The sequence below is a fragment of the Ischnura elegans genome, chromosome 1, assembly GCF_921293095.1.
Source record: "Ischnura elegans chromosome 1, ioIscEleg1.1, whole genome shotgun sequence".
In the NCBI taxonomy this organism is placed as follows: Eukaryota; Metazoa; Arthropoda; class Insecta; order Odonata; family Coenagrionidae; genus Ischnura; species Ischnura elegans.
Window position 1 is genome coordinate 92,050,476 of NC_060246.1, and position 16,275 is coordinate 92,066,750.

A 16,275-nucleotide genomic window follows, 5' to 3' on the forward strand; every position below is an offset into this window, starting at 1 on the left:
CCTCGCATGCAAAACACGTTGGGGCGGTGCGGTAGAAAACGTCGGATATGCCCGCTTCCTTTGCTAGTTATACTCATTAGGGTGGACGACCGACACCTGAGGTCGTTTGTACCTCTAACGTCTCTAAGGGTGGTTAAAAACTACTGAAGATTCAAGCGATAGGTATAAATTCATCGGAGGTGACTAGACTGGCCATAAATTCCTTTGGAAATATAATTAATTATAGACCAAAGTGTCTAATTCCTGAAAGGAATTTGAAATTATTTTAAGCACTTTATTATATCTCGTTCGCTGGTTTGCGGGTACTCTCTTTTTAATTACAAATACGCTATTTTACCTTTGTAATTGACGTAAAGTTTTTTAATCGCAAAATTTTGGATGTTTTGGATACCTAAGCGAATTCGTTCATTTCCGAAGCTGTGAATAGATCGATATTGCATCGATTTTTTCTTAAATATCTTAAGTTAAACAACCCTTAGGAAACAAAATCACGCGTACACGAAAATATATGTTCCACAAATTTTTCAATGGCCTGTCCCAGGTTTCAACGCTATAAAATATGTCATTCTCAAAGGTATAGTGTATTGTGTGCATCATTCACAAGTCAGGGTTGTGGACTAGCTCCTTACTAAATGCTGATTAAGTCCGACCGTACGACGAAAAGAAACTAAAATAATTACGCATGTGTGGTGTATGAAACCATTTTCAGTATTTATTATCTTAGACTCTCCATCTTAACTTGCTTTGTTTTCAAATCGTTTGAAATGGAAAATCATTTTCATCCTGGTAAAAGGATCACTTTTATTACTAAGATTTGTGTATTTCGTCGGAATGTAAAGTGAATCTAAAACTTCCTTTGTTTGGGCACGTGCCAAGGCGTAGGGCAGCGGTTTATGTATTCACAATACTTGCGTGGAATCATTTCATGTATTTGATTTTACGACTGGTGTGGAAGTACTATCTTTTCAATGAGAATTATAATTGTTAAAGTATTCTATCTGTCAAGGTAGGTTTAAATGGAGTATTAAAGGTGTATTCTGGTCCATCCATGCCTTCTAGACTATTTTTAAAATCTTCTTCACACTTCAGTTTATTTTTATTGCGAAAGAGTGGATATTTTGAATGATCGAAGTTGCTCTTTCTTTACGAGGTCATTCGCAATGTACGTCGGCAATGGAGTGTGTCTTTCTTCATCACCATCCGTCAATTGTTTTTTCCTCCTTCCGGGCATTAGCTTCTCGATCGTCAGCGTTTTTATTGAAGGATGTAGGACCGCGCATGACCCATTATTTGATGCGCCAATTAGGTGAACGTAGAGGTGCCAACCTCTCGGTTCCAGCCGTTTCTTCCCGTTGAGCGCTCTGCCTCGTTAGTGGGACGTGGCGGGGGGCCGTCGCTCGTTCCGGAATATCAAACTAGCTCATCTACTTCTCTCACCCCTTCGGACGCGAAGCTTGGCGTCGCTCCTTATCATTTGAAGTATTTGATTTTGTCTCGTTCGCTGGTTTGCAGGTACTCCCTATTTTATTACAAATATGCTATTTAACCTTTGTACTTGACGTAAGCTTTTTTTAATCGAATATTTTTTTATATTTTTGGTAAGCGAAGTTGGTCGTTCATTTCCGAAGCTGTTAACAAATCGATATTGCGACGAATTTTTTCTCGAATTCCTTAGGTTAAATCCCTTTAATCCCTTAGGAAGCATAGTCATAAGTACACTTTTATTGTATCTTTCACAAATGTTTTAATGATCTGACTCAGGTTTCGACACTAAGTCATTCTCAAAGGAGTAGCGTATAGTGTCGGTACCTGGGTCAGACCATTAAAACTTTTTACAGTGGGTGATAGTGTATTTGTGATCATGTTTCCTAAGGGCTGTTTAACCTAAAGGATTTAACAAATATTTCTGTTTATGTTTCCTGTTATACAGTTCCACCAAATACCGCCGTCCACCCTTAAGTTGAACTTACACTTCCTCAGATGTATGTGTAGCAGAAGAACATAATTTCGGCCTTTTTATCATGTCCTTGGGTATTTCGAATACGAAATAAATTGGTCAACTTTGTAAACACAAGCAAACTTATTTACACTCTCTTTGTTTTAGTATCAATTTTTCGATTTCTTCTGGGTCCCTTTCAATTCTTTCGTCTGTATTATATGTGTGCAAGTATTAGTGAATGCAATTTTATAGAGTTATGCTCCTGAAATGGAAATTATTTACTTCCACAACTGTGAAGCTATGATGTGACGATCTCAAGTGCACACCTGTTTTTCGAGGAGTGGAAGGTCGGAGGAAAACCCGTTTCATCGTCCATCCAGTCGAGTCGATATTTACTCCTTCCGGAATGTCTTGTAACGAATCTCGTCTCCGCGCAACATTGAAGATGTGTCTCGAAAAGAGGCAAAGAGAGAGAACTTTTTTAAGAGGACGCATCACTCCCTCGCGACCGGTCGTACTTCGCCTTTTTTGCTTGACAACTAACCCCTTCACTATTTGTGTTATCACCTTGAAATCTTCAGGGAAATATCGAGCAAGCTTTTTTCAACATTTTTCCGAATCTGAAGTTTATTCAATTTTCAAGATTTATTTTTTTTACGGGAAGAAAACATTTCCAGAACTTAAAAATATTGTTTTGTATCGGGATAAACTTTACCCTTTTAAGTCGTTTGGATTGTTGCTGTGAGAGAAGGAATGATTCAAATGGAAATAAAAAATTCTCACCGCATCAGACTGTGAAAGATGCTTGAATGTAACAATTCGAGTCTAAATTTTGCTCCAATTCTAAAGTAACGAATTTATATTAATGTAAGGAAATAAAATAAATATTTTGCTTCCTACAAATTAGCTTTTACTGTCGACTAGTTTCAAATACTGTATCATCATCAAGACAAGTGATGTGACTAGGGAGAAACACTAGTCTTGACGATGATACAGTGATAAGACAAGGACTAGTTAACAATGAAAGTTAATTTGCACGAAGCTAAGTTGTTATCTTCCTTCTTTAAAATGTAATTAAGCCTCATCCATTCAGTTCATTCTATTAATCTAATTCGCGAACTCGTATACACGGAAATAACCGCATGTTTTGCTTGCATCGAGTGTTATCTTCCGGTTGCGGTGAACTCGATTTGCTCTGTCGGTTAATGGCGGGATTTCTCCTAATCAGCATTCATTTGTTTTCGGATGATTCTAATTTTGTGCTTTCAATGTCGGTGAGATAGAATCTTGGTCCCAATTATGTAGACCTTTGGCCCAGGAGAGAGGTTAATGCAAAGAATGCTCTTCCATGAACTCTTATGGTCGTGTTGATGAAAAGCGTGAAGCGTAACGATTTATAACACCTTATTGCTCGTTAAGTTTACCTTTGAGTGCCTTGAACTGTGCGAGGGAGAAGGCAGAAACACTCATATAAGCTCCACTGATAAGCGATACTAAAAGTTGGTTTCATCTTTTTCTTTCTTTGCATCGTAATTATCTTGCATGTAATAAGTATTAAGATGAGAAAAGATAACCTGCGTAATTGCAGAATTTAAATTGAACAGTATGCGATGTGAATTAGTTTTAGTGTTTGGCAGTGAAAATTTTCAATCGATGAAACAATTGTTTCATTTTTACTCTGACCCTTTGCATCGAAGCCTCACAGATATTTTGACTGTAAAAATTAATATCAAGTGCAACCAAGGATTTTAAGAAGTATCCAAATTAAGAAGTCTTCATATAAATTAATAATCTGACTCTTTTATCCTGAACAAAACATATTTCTTTAAACTACCCTGGTTTACCAGTAAGGCTTTATCTTAATCAAAGGGGTCGTTTATCTAGAGTGGTTTTTTATAAAAAATTCCAGTATTGTCATTTACACGGTCAGTAGGTTCCATGAAGCCACGCCAAAGGCCTTCAATTTTTTTTTGAATCAGTAGGTATGAATATTTTTCTTCGGAGACTGGCACGAGGCCAGATATACGCTTCTGGGGGGTGATTGTGTGGTATGCGGGTTGCCCACACTGATATTTTATTGTCAATTCTCAAGCATCGGAAAACAATACATTTAACTGAGTCAGGTATATATTTCGTTTGCATAAGTAATGCTGAAAGTAAAATTCATCGTTGGTGATTGGCAGACATTATGAATAGTTATTATAAAAATGGAGGGTAAGATGATTGAAAGTTTTGGGCTAGTGGTCCCCTCAGTGGGTTTATCACGGGTAGACGCAACAAGGAGAATAATTTCGGGGAGGGTGAGGCTGAAGCCCCCTCAAGTCCCTCCCCTTTACTACGTGCCTGTTGGGAGGGACATCTTTTCGGTGATGAAGCTGGGAACGATTCCTTTCGCACGACTCCTTCACCTTTTGCGAACGCATCCCTCCCTCCTGATCACGAGGCCTCACACAACCCTCACCCCCTCCATTAATTCCTCACCCCACCCCTCGATCCCACCCACACCCCCTCCCCTCTCGTCTCGTGCCCTCCTCGACCTCTCTCTCTCCCCCCCCCCTCCCCTTCCCACCGCCTTAAAGACCCCTCACCCCCCCATTCCGCAGTCCCCCCCACACCTGCTGCTCCCCAACACTCTCGCAATACCCTGTCCCCCCCCTACCCCCCCCCCCCAATTCCCTCCGTTCCCATCCCTGCACAAACAATGGAGGGAGGGAGATGGGATAGGTGGCGTGGGGCAGAAGGGAGGGTAGTGGAGGCACCTTGGGGGGAATCGTGTGCTTCTCTCTCTCTCCCTCATGCGAGCCCGTTCCATTCAGTGGCGAAGTATCATGGACAGTGGTGGCGGCGTCTGCAAGCGAGCTGCGTTCTTTTTATAATTTTTCGTCCAAAAAAAAGGAGGTAGGAGTGGAAGATACATTCGCCCAAAACGTAGCGGTCTCTCTCCGCCTCGCATATTTTTGTCCGTTCCGTGTGCGGGTTCCCTCTGGTCCGGTGCAGTGCTTCGAGTTATTCCGACCGGGGACTGAGAGACATGAACGCCCGAGGTCGTGGTGTGTGGTGCTGGCCGATGGTGCCCTGAAACTTATTTCGGATATCCCCCGTTTTGTATACTGTGGTGTGTAGATTTCGGGTGCCGTGGATGTGTAGTGTTGTGTCTTCGACGATGTCGGTGACGGAGCAGAGGCCGCCGCTGCTCCCGCTGAGGAGCGTGCTGGTGGGGCGCGGGGGCGAGGCCTGGGGGTGGGACGAGGAGGAGGAGGAGGAAGGGGGTGGCGGGAAGAAGGAGGACAGTAAATTGAAGAGGCTGCGGGGGGTGGGGCCAGGACACCCCGGACACGGCACTTTGGGAAGGATGCTGTGCGCCGAATTGGGCCAGAGGTATGGGTCTTCCTCATTCCATCCTATACCCTGAGGCTCGGGTGTAATGGAAGATGTATCCAATTATTTCACGGCGAATCAACTGTATACAGTTGGACCAGAGGTATGGTCCTCCTAACCGTGTCTTATACCCCGAGGCCCGGGTGTAATTGAAGAAATGTCTAATTACTCCACGGCGAATGACTTGCATAAAATACTCTCTGGTTTCCATCCGAATGTGAGAATCCATGGTATAGGATATATGATTTTATTCTTTCCCGGCGTATGATACTGGTGAAATCCTCTCGGAGTTTCCACCGGGTGAGTTGCTTGAAAGCCTGCAACCAACTTAACCCAATGGAAAAACCGAGAAGATTTCAACAATGGTGTTTTGGACGTTTAGAGGTCCGTGACGTTCCTCGTCTTCAGGAAATGATGACGTAATTAATTCCGCTTGGGGTGAGCTTTCGTTAGCTACACCTGCTTCATTCTCCCCGCTGTGATGGATGTAATAGCCGTCTCAACATTGGGCATATTCATGTACTGTGCGTAAAATATTCAGAGAGCCGGAGAAGGTTATGAAAGGGAGGAGGAACAGAAACAGTATTGGGCAACGACTCCGATTGATTTATGATCGGATTCTTTTAATTTAAAAGATAGGTTTACTGAGACTGCTTTGAAACCCATACACGTGGCGTTACTTAAAATGAATCAGTCATAATTTAAATGATTCCTTTACGTCCAAGACATCGATGCACTCTTAATAATGCTGCTACTACTATCTGTTTCATATCGTATACCTGAATGATTATGTGCAATCAATTTCGCTGAAATTGATCATTCGGTGACATTTTAGATTTCTTTCGAGTTTTATTCGTGTGGTAGCTTGGTTTTCTCCGACAATTTTGCCAACTCTTATCGCGAAATTGCTTAAGTGAAATGGTTTTTTGGCATCCACTCCTCTTTCTTATCATATACCCGGAGGCTTTGTTGTAATTTATTCCGCTGGAGGTGATCTTTCGATTAGCCTCTCTTGTTTCGCCAAGGTGTTTGGTTGGATACGTCTTCCCTATAGAGCACATAGAGGCTTAGATTTAATTGTAGTCTCTACTTCGGTTTGTTAACTCTTTCTCACAGGGTATGATCCTAATATTTTTGGCGGCTTAGTCGTGAAAACAGAGCAATTCGTTTTTTTTCAAGTCCTTGATAAGCACAAAAAGATTATTTCGTGCTTTTTTTATTCTAAAAATAGGTTATATCGTAAGTTTCATCGTATTATTGAATCGTAAGGTTTCTTTAAACGTTAAGTCCACCTATTACAGATAGTGAAAAGAGAAATACTCCAATTGGAAGTCAAAAATTTCAATTTGAATATAAATGTTAGTGGTTGTTACAGTCAAACTTCTCTTAGGAATTGAATGATAGACGTATTGCGATACCTTGATATTTCGTTTACCAGTCAGTGCGCATATTAGAGTTGATGTAGACTTGACACCTTTGCATGTAGCCGCTTAAGATGTGACCTCAATTCATTCACTGGGTAGTAGCATAACATGGCCTCATGTCTTTCAAGATCACTATCTGATTAAATCTCTTAGCGGTGGTTGTCTTTCCAGAAGCGCTTGTGATCGAATTTGCTTCGTCCTGGCCATGATACATTCCAACCCATTATTTCAGTGGTGTTTTTAACATCTTTGCCATTATATGCGGCGTGTTCGACATATCGTAGTTTAATGCAGTGAACAATTGATTTTAGAGAAAAAATGGAAACTTACGGCACCAAAAGTTACACCTCAAAAACTAATTCCTACTCCGACAATCATCTGCACCATTGCGAATTTTATATGTATACTCCTCGCAAACACATTTTTCTCACGACGAAATACCCCGTGGGAACATTTTAGCATGGAAACCCTTAGCATTGAAAATTAATGGTTTCAAAACTTTTAATTTTGCAGGAATATCAAATATTTGCGGTAAAATTGGTAACTAAGTTAATCCTCTCTAAGCTTGTTGATTATGGAGGATTTACATAGCAAAATAGTTATTAATTCACTGACTTTTACCCTCCACCTTATATAATTATCATCATAAGTAATGGAGCCCACCTTTATTGTGTGCGCACGAGCGCTTACTCAGTGAATTATTCCTGGCTGGGACTCAATGCCGTCGGGTCTAACTGCGCAGATCTTCCTTACGTACGACATTTAAATAATTATGAAGAACACCGTCGCGTCGGTAGCTCTCGCTAACGGTTTTTGTCGATCTCTCATCTGCGCTAAGTCTATTCCTAAAGCTCCTTCAAGATAATTTATACACGTGCCATTGAAAACACGATCGTCTTTTTATTGCGAATTTTAATTCTTCCATGATTAACTTTTTGCTGGGGATTTAAATCGCTGTTTTCTTGCCGTGCACCCATGAATATCTTGAGGTGGAGTCGCAGATCCGGGATTAGGGAGAATGAGGCTCTCCCATGGTGATTGTGTGTCGAAACACCCTCAGCTGGGTGCGCACATATTCGTGATGTCATCTCCCCTTTCGCTTTTTGCGCTAAGCCGCCTCTGAGGAACGGAGATTCGAGAATAGCACCTTGCACGGCCGGAGTTGGGCGCTTGTGTGAAAGAGCTACGAAATGGCTCCCTCCCCTCTCCTTGCACCGTGGAAAAAAAGCGATTAGCTTCATCTTTCGCACCTATGGTCGTTATAAAATTTTCCACGCATTGCTAATGGGGTTGGATCGCACGTGTGTATGAAAAAGTCACATCGTGTTGTTGTAAGACTTCGAGAGGGTGAAGGACGAGAACCGTTGCCGGTGGCCTACATATTCGTATAAAAATGAAGAGCAGTTATTTAGAGTTAAGGCATCTTGCTCGCTCGTCCATTACCCACCTGTTTATAGTCCGCATGAGTTGTGTATCATACCGGTTATACTGTTTATTTCGCATCTTTGTGGGTCGTGGGGCTGTAAATTTACGATTACTACCAGAGCTTGTGCTCTTTTATCCTTACCGAAGTGATACAATGATAAGATCGTACAAAATAGTTCCATGCTCCTTTCAACTGTTTTTACTGATATTTCCTTCACGTTTGCCTCTCATCAAGAAGGTTTTGATTGTAAAAGTGTTTTTTGTCCTTCTGTTGTCACCTGGCAAGCATTGTTACGATTTAGGAAATAATTCATTCACTGACTGGCTTTTCTGTTTCGTTCATTGAGGCTAATATTTTAGTTGTTTACATTTTTACGTGTAAGTTAATGAGGAAACCGGATGCAATGTCAGATGAAACAATAAATGTTTTGCCTAAATTATATTTCAAAGCGAAATGTCCATGAAATAAAAAACCTTTTGAGAGAAAGAGGGACATTTAATTGTTCATCGTCTGTATACTCTCCGGTTAGTACCCTTTCCTGTCCTTGAAACTGCTATCAAAAACTATAAATTGAATTAATTTCTTGGAATCCAGTAATTGGTCACTATTTCATGTCTCTTTCTTGTATTCCTGAAAATGACATAGCAGGCGTTAGCTTCCTCGGAGCAAACTGCCCATAAAATACGTGTACGCATGTTTTACATGAGCACAGTAATCATGTGTACATTTAGTCTTGAGGTAGTTTGATACTCTCTATAATAAACTTATAAATGGGATGTGAGGTACCTTATAGCTAAACCCATGTTTAGTTCTTCATTCATGCTATAACATGAGGGGTAGTTTGTAATATGATCAGATAATTTTCAAATTACCTTGATAATATATCGCCACTATCACTCGGTTGCTGATCCCATGGTCAGAGTATCACATTTTTTTTCGTCTCTGGCTTGTCCTTTGCTGAACGATACAAATGGAAAGAATGCACCACCGCCAACGCCGCCTTCTTTCTCAAGACGCAATTTTTTCTTATATATATTTTATTGCCCGAGTTTCTCAACAAAAGAACTTTCTCTACCTCCTCCTCTCCCAGCATCTCGTAATCAACCTTCTGCGCGGGTGATTGATTTTTCGCCGCTGCCATATTGTCCGGGCCTAAGAATTTATAACAAAAAAAAAAATACAAGAAGAATGCCGTCCGACGCCGGTGCGATATCGAAGTGTCTGAAATAGGTCGCGGCGGGGCCGGTGTTGGTGGGTGGATGAAAAAAATTTCCGCATTCATCCCAAGAGTGAGAGTGGTCGACGCCGTGTTCGGATCGGAATACCTGAATAGAGGGCGTTCCATTGTGTTCGACGGAGGAGGGACTGTCGGCGGATCGAAGCCGCTTTTTAGAAATTTCTCCATAAAGTGATATCAGTGGCATATTCTACCCATTCCGACTCGTATCCAGGCATATACCCAGAAATTTGCTTCGTGAGGTGCTTGGGTGGTATCCTGGTAGTCCGCACTGTTTTTTTTCCATTTCCACGAATCGAAAAACCATTACTTTTTTGAATTAACCATAAATTTCTTTTGCATACTTCTGAATTTTAATCTCATCGTTGTTTTTTACCGAAAAGGCCGTAGTTATTATGGATCCGTCTCCGTAAACGTTTGTCTCTGAAATCCGCCTGAGTTTTCGAAAAAACTTTAAATATCGTGGCACTAGCGTTAGCTTTTTAATGGGATTTGGTTTTAAGAAAATTTATTATATGAAACCCACAACTATTAATAGTTTATAGAAAGCCAGAAGATAAGTACCTCTGGGCTAGTCGGGCGGACAGTCGCTTATTAGGAAAAAGTTTCCAGAGCTGTGTGCTTGCTCATATCATTTCCTAATAATGAAGAAATAAGTACTTCATTGCGCAATCTTGTGATAATCTGGTATCTGCCATGAAATGAACCTGAAAACTATGCGTCTCTACAGGGATTAGAACTCGCGACACTCACGTGCTATATTTTGTATTAAATGATCTGTCATTTAACCCCTTCGGCCAGCCAAGTTTGTTCGTACTTGAACAAAGAGCAACTGAGGGAATGAATTCATACCTGAGAGAGTCACTGGCACTGGTGCATCGACTCTTGATTGTGTTTATGTGTTAGTAATTCGAAATATTGGCGGACCAATCGATTTATTTGTGTCGTGTTTTGCTTATTTATCCCTTGCTTTGGAAAAATTTTAGCATTTCGTCAATAAATAATGCTTTTCTTATAATAAAACAGAAATCTTTAATATTTCGTGTTCTCTGGAGGTACCTATATCAATCACTTTGACCTATCTCAGTCGTTTCTTTTGAAGCATTTGATATGTCCTTCCTCCTTATCCACATTTTGAGCTCTGCGACTCCTATAAAAATCAAAAACCGGAAGACATTTCTAAGCTTATTCGTAATGTTAACAATTTTATGCTCCTTCCAACTTTAAAAATAATGTCTCGCCAACTCTTTTACCGATTGCTTTATTTTTCCTGGCATTTCATAAAATTGTTTTTTAATTACCAAAATTCTCCCCACATTGAATAGTATGAGATGTAATATGACTCCTGTCGTCCATGCTTCATGTGAACCGAAGCTAATTACTGACGCGGAAGAAGTAATTTTCGCTGATGAGGAACGAGTAAGGTAGCCGTGGAAAAGAAAAAAAAGGAACAATTTTCGTGTTGGCCAATAGGCGAGGGTGGTGAAGCGGGCCGTGCATTACGGTCAGTGGAACTCAATTACTTTCGATGTATAAGTTTCATATCGCCTCCCGCTCCTGTCTCTTGATGGGGGAGGGGGGTGAGTAGCTCCCACGCGAGGAAAGCCTGGGCTCCAGCAAGTCGTGACTATGGCGCGGATATTGGGTTCGTGATGCAATCTGTGCCCATGCCGGGGGCGTAATGCGATTCCACGACTCCGCCCCTCTCTCTCTTACTATTTTATTCACTCTTCTCATCCCCCCCAATCTTCCTTTTCATCATCTTTGAGGAGTTTTGGCTTGCGACTGCGCGATTCAAAACATCTTTTTTACGTCTAACAGAAAGATTTTACCGGAATATTTCGGTTCAACAACTTTTTATGCAAATATATATGAATTAACACTTTCCCGACGTGTACTATGAATGAACTTCTATCGGGTTCGTAGCGTTGAGAGTGGGTAACGAGACGGAACCCGAAACATCGGCTGCCTTAATTTTTCTGACGCGCCCGCAAATCCGAGAGAAGTTCATCATTTTTTTTACAAATACTTATCGCGTGTGTTATTTTATTAGTCTTGCCATCAAAGATGACTTCGATGTCGGCTAAAAGCAAAATTAGGCGAGTCAGTGTGCATAATTCAATGCATACATTTTTAGATAGCATCTGTTCAAGGTACTTTAGGCCAACCATTGATCCCTTTTCATGTTTATTAGCATCATTTAAATTCAGCTCCACTATTCATCAATTTTTATCGTTATACTTAAGTTACAACGAACATAGTGTCAGTCAATGGTCGGAATGGCATGCATATATTATATATGCCATAATTCTTCGTACGCTTAGCCAAATATCGCTTAGAGAACCTTTACAAAATGGGATTTTCGAATGCAGTATCGAGAAAAAATATAGCATATGTAGTCTATTTTCGTGGTCGCTAGGTGGGATATAATTAGAAGAATATATTTTTAAATTTTCTTTAAAAATGGCATGCCTTTCGTTTCCTCAAACAATCTCCTTAATAATATTCTCCATTTGAAAGCAAAGTCATCCTCCTTGCATTCACTGCATGAATATTGTATACGGCTGCGCCCGTTAGTCATTCATTACATCTTCACAAGGACGCGTGTGCCATCCTTGGCTTACTCGTTTCGCGTGAGGTTAACGCCCCACTTTGAGTGCGGGGTCTTTTTTTCCAGGAAAAGTGATCGGTGGAGCTCTCTTGCTCGTGAATGGGAGTCGGTAAAGCACCTTTAACGCAATTCATCTGGTTGAGAAATTATATTCTCCTATATATTGCTTACATAGTGATCGGCAGGTGTTTTTTTCTTATTGATGATTTTCACATGCTTCGTTGCAATGTTTAAATATTAACTTATTTTACTCTCAGGGCTGCATAAGAAATTGTAACTTAAATCAGCGATCTCGAGCCTAAATTTCGTATTTTTCTACCTCATCCATGATTCTCTTGCGGGCTTAATTTTTAAACTAGTGTCTTCAATCTTACGTGAAGGAGAATTGGGCATTATTTTTACACTTGAAAAAATAAGGTGAATCTTCCTTTACTTTTATGCTCGATGAATATAAAAATACTTCAGTTCGAAGGTTAAAGCTACAAAATGTCACATTTAAAGCAATCAATGCAAGTCGATGCATCGGCTCTTCTCATGAAAATATGTTATGCATTATTCTGTCTTTTTTGTTGGTACTTATTGAGTTTCTTTTCTTTGCCATGTAGGTTTCAAAGGTAATGAGGAGAGGAAATAACTGGGAGGAGAAGGGTTTTCTTCTTGAAACTGATTCTGCGCCGTCATTACGATACCGTACTTTCTCGATTATGAAGACCGAGATCTTAAACATCTGTCGCTCGAGCGTGCTTGCCCTCTAGAAGCACGGAACTTGTTATGGAAGTAGTTCCTTCGCAGCTCACGTGACTGTTCTCAAGTGGCAATTTTAACGTGCATTTTCCGTGAAAATCTATATTTTTGGGATAAATCTATTCAGGGGTAAATTACCATTCCGGTGTATTTGAATTAACATCGAACTGATGTGTCTCGCTAATTCTATATCACCTGTGCTGGTATTGGCATTTATTGATTATCTATGACTGGGGTCTCCAATTTACAAGGCCACGAGGGCCGCATTCCAAGTTCCGAATCGCCCCGCGGGCCGGATATCAAATTTGCCGATTACAGAAGTATACGATATTCGATACTTGAAACGAGTGCGCGGGCCGTATTTTGGAGACCCCTGATCTATGACATTGACTATCTCGTTTTTATCTTTTTTTCTCGTTTATCTCGATATTCAATATTGGTTATTTCTTTGCTTATATGTATTTACAAATGAAATCCTTTATTTTTATCGATAAGTTAAATACGGAATATTCATGATTAATATTTACACGCAAAGTTCCTTGCTGTTATCGTGAACTGACCGATATAATCTTCATTGAAGGGACAGGCTAATGCAGAATGTATAACTCGTAAGATTTTAGTTGTCAATTTTTGGGACACTAACTAGGTAGTAGAATGAGTCTTATGTTAACAGTTTGTTGTTGAAGTAAAATATTATAATAACGTATGAAATTTGGAGATTCTTATTCCGATTAGCTTTTCCTCTTGGTTGGTGTGTGGACCCGCGAAGGGGATAAACCCCCGACCGTTTCAAGAGAGCTAAACGTAGGGAACATCACTATTGCCGCAGATGTCCGGAAATGAAATGTCTTCTTCTTCTGCTATTTCCCGCTATCATTGGATACATTAACTTTAAATGAAAGTATGTACCCTTATACTGAGTCAACTTACTCTTTTGTCGCACAGGTGCTATAATTTCTCTTATTTTATTTTCGAAGAGTGACTAAAATTCTATACTTTCGTGGTTCTAAGGGTTTTTTGTAGCGGCTTTATTTGCGTAGCCATGAATAAAAATTGTGAATATCGATTCGACTCAATTATTCACTGTTACGGGAATTTCTGGACCCCACCCGAGCGTATATTCAGACTTACTTCTTTCTCTTGTTTACAGTGCCTGTTACCTTTCCTCCACCAGTCCTCGTATCCCCAATGTGCAACGCTACATTCCATATTTAACTCATGGATAACTTTTTTTTATCTTTTCTACGAGCCGTCGTTAAAGTGTTCCAGTTCTAGCACGATGCCTTGAATTTTTATCATTGCCTTTATGTCTTGAAGAATCCCATTGTTTTATCCACCCATGTTAGGGTTGATTCTCATTCTGATTTTCTCTCAATATGTCGGTAAAACAGTCGCCTACATCCCTAAATCTTTCAGTTACGTATTCAGTCTTGGGGGTTTCATCATTCACCGATGTCATTTCTGCCGTTTTACGACAAAGTTCTCAGGTGACAGTGGTCAACCACCTTTAACTGGCCTCATATTTCCTCCGTAGTCTAATCCTCTTTTTAAAGTAATAGCCATTATAATTTTTTAATCGTTTATTTTCCGTGTTCATTGTTGTTCGCCCTAGTTCTTTTTCCTTTTCTCAATCGCAATATTATAACTCCAGGAGTATTCACGTAATTAACGCACAATGGTGGGGCATAAGCCGAAATTAATGGATTTGGATATCATTTGCCATAACATATGGCTTTTTTAAACTATAAAACACGTCGTGATTGTATTCTGGTGTGTTATTTGGAGGAGGCTATCAGCATATAAGGTAACTTGCACCTTTGGGATGGGAGTACGGAGAGAATTCTGGCGTCGCCGGCCGCCTGCTCGTAACAAATTACAGCCCCAACGGTCGGACGACGTACTGTACTTGGAAAGCCCTCAAAAATTCACCGAAGAAGGAGTAAAATGACTGTTTGGAAAAAGCAGCCCGAAAAAATTTCTGCCACCGCCGTGATTTTAACCCGCATCCATTGAGTGGGGAGCCAACACACTAGCCACCACACCAACTCGATCGCCGACTTTTCCTGTCCTTTCAAGTTCCGATTACCGTTTGAAGTATTCTTGCGCCAATATTGTCTCCATTTGTTCACGATGAAGCCGGGGGAGAATAGTCCGAAAACGATCGAGATACGGTCTCGTGAACGTCGGGTTGGCTCCCATCAATGGCTCCCTCATCCCTCCCTACCTCCAACCGGTTCATCTCAACTGGTTTCGGTCCGGACGCCCTCAGAAAGGAGAATTTTTACCTTCTCACCCCATGCGCATGCGAAATGACTACGAGTTGGCGAGAAACGTGCGGGTTTTGTGCTTAACCTCGACGTCATCTATATTCAAATTATTCAATTTCAATTATGCGTTCGGTTTATGCCCGTTGCGGCAACGCGGGTGAATACCGTGACGAAAATTATCGTCCCACTCCTCACTTCCCATACTCATAGCCTATGTTATCGTTTGCGATGCTTGAACCCACTCGGTGGAACGAATACTTTCAAATATCACGAGACTATTACCATTTGCAATTTGTTACAGCATTCCGACCTGTCCTGCACGTTTCATGCAGGAAAAGATTGTGCACGTTTAATGCATACCACGCTGGTGTTTTGCATATTATTGCAGACTGTTGTCGCTATATGCTTTACTATGAATAATGCATTGCAGTGAAGTGAGTCGTGCTTTGGTATGTTTTTTCAATGAGTTTAGTTATGAAACGAATCGATACATTGCGAGCTAATTATATAATTTTATTTTGTTTTTGTTTTCATTTTTTACTATACTTCAGACCTGCGTGATTGCATATAAATGACCAGATTTCGAGATTTTCTAATTCCGTAAACTTCTTTTGGTTAAGAACAAAATAAGTTAATTTGAATTGAAAATGCTTCTCATTCATTGACTATTGAATTTACGACATAATTTAATGCAGGTGCAATAAGCAGAACGCGTATAATGGGGTTCTAGCACTTTCAAAGTGACCATAATATTAGTTGTCATCGTATAATTAGGTAAATTAGGTATGTCTATTTACCTAATCATCATTAGTAAAAGATTCTTTGGTCAGGGTTTTAGCGAGGGTTATAATTCTTTGAATCGCTCTTTTTTCCCGCTACCTAAAACGGTAAAATGTATTTCCAGCGAATACCCATTCGTTTCCTGTTCGATGAGGGCGGTGAGGCTACTTCTGTTAGTGAAATTACGCATTTAGGAAATGGTCAACAATGGAGTAATCTAGAATGCTAAGAGAGAAAGCTAAGCATAACCAGTTAAGCCTGTTTTATGAACGGAAGTGTCTTTAGGCATAATGTCACCTGCGAGTCGTGAACATCTATCCTCTCCATGAAGACGACGTGGTGGTGCTTTCGCCGCTGTTTTGATGTAAACAAATGATAATTTCTCTATTTTCGTGTTTGCCCTTATAAAGATAGTTCTTTCTCTTGATGGCACCATGATACTCCTTAGCCTCTGGGAGGCAGCGAAATG

The 16,275-nt window shown here is 40.5% G+C and overlaps 1 protein-coding gene across 9 annotated transcripts in view; it reads left to right on the forward strand.

The window, feature by feature from the left end:
• The window catches only part of LOC124165907 (unconventional myosin-XV), a 366,313-nt gene that overhangs the window by 335,177 nt on the left and 14,861 nt on the right, over positions 1–16,275 (forward strand). The gene's annotated exons all lie outside the window — the stretch shown is intronic.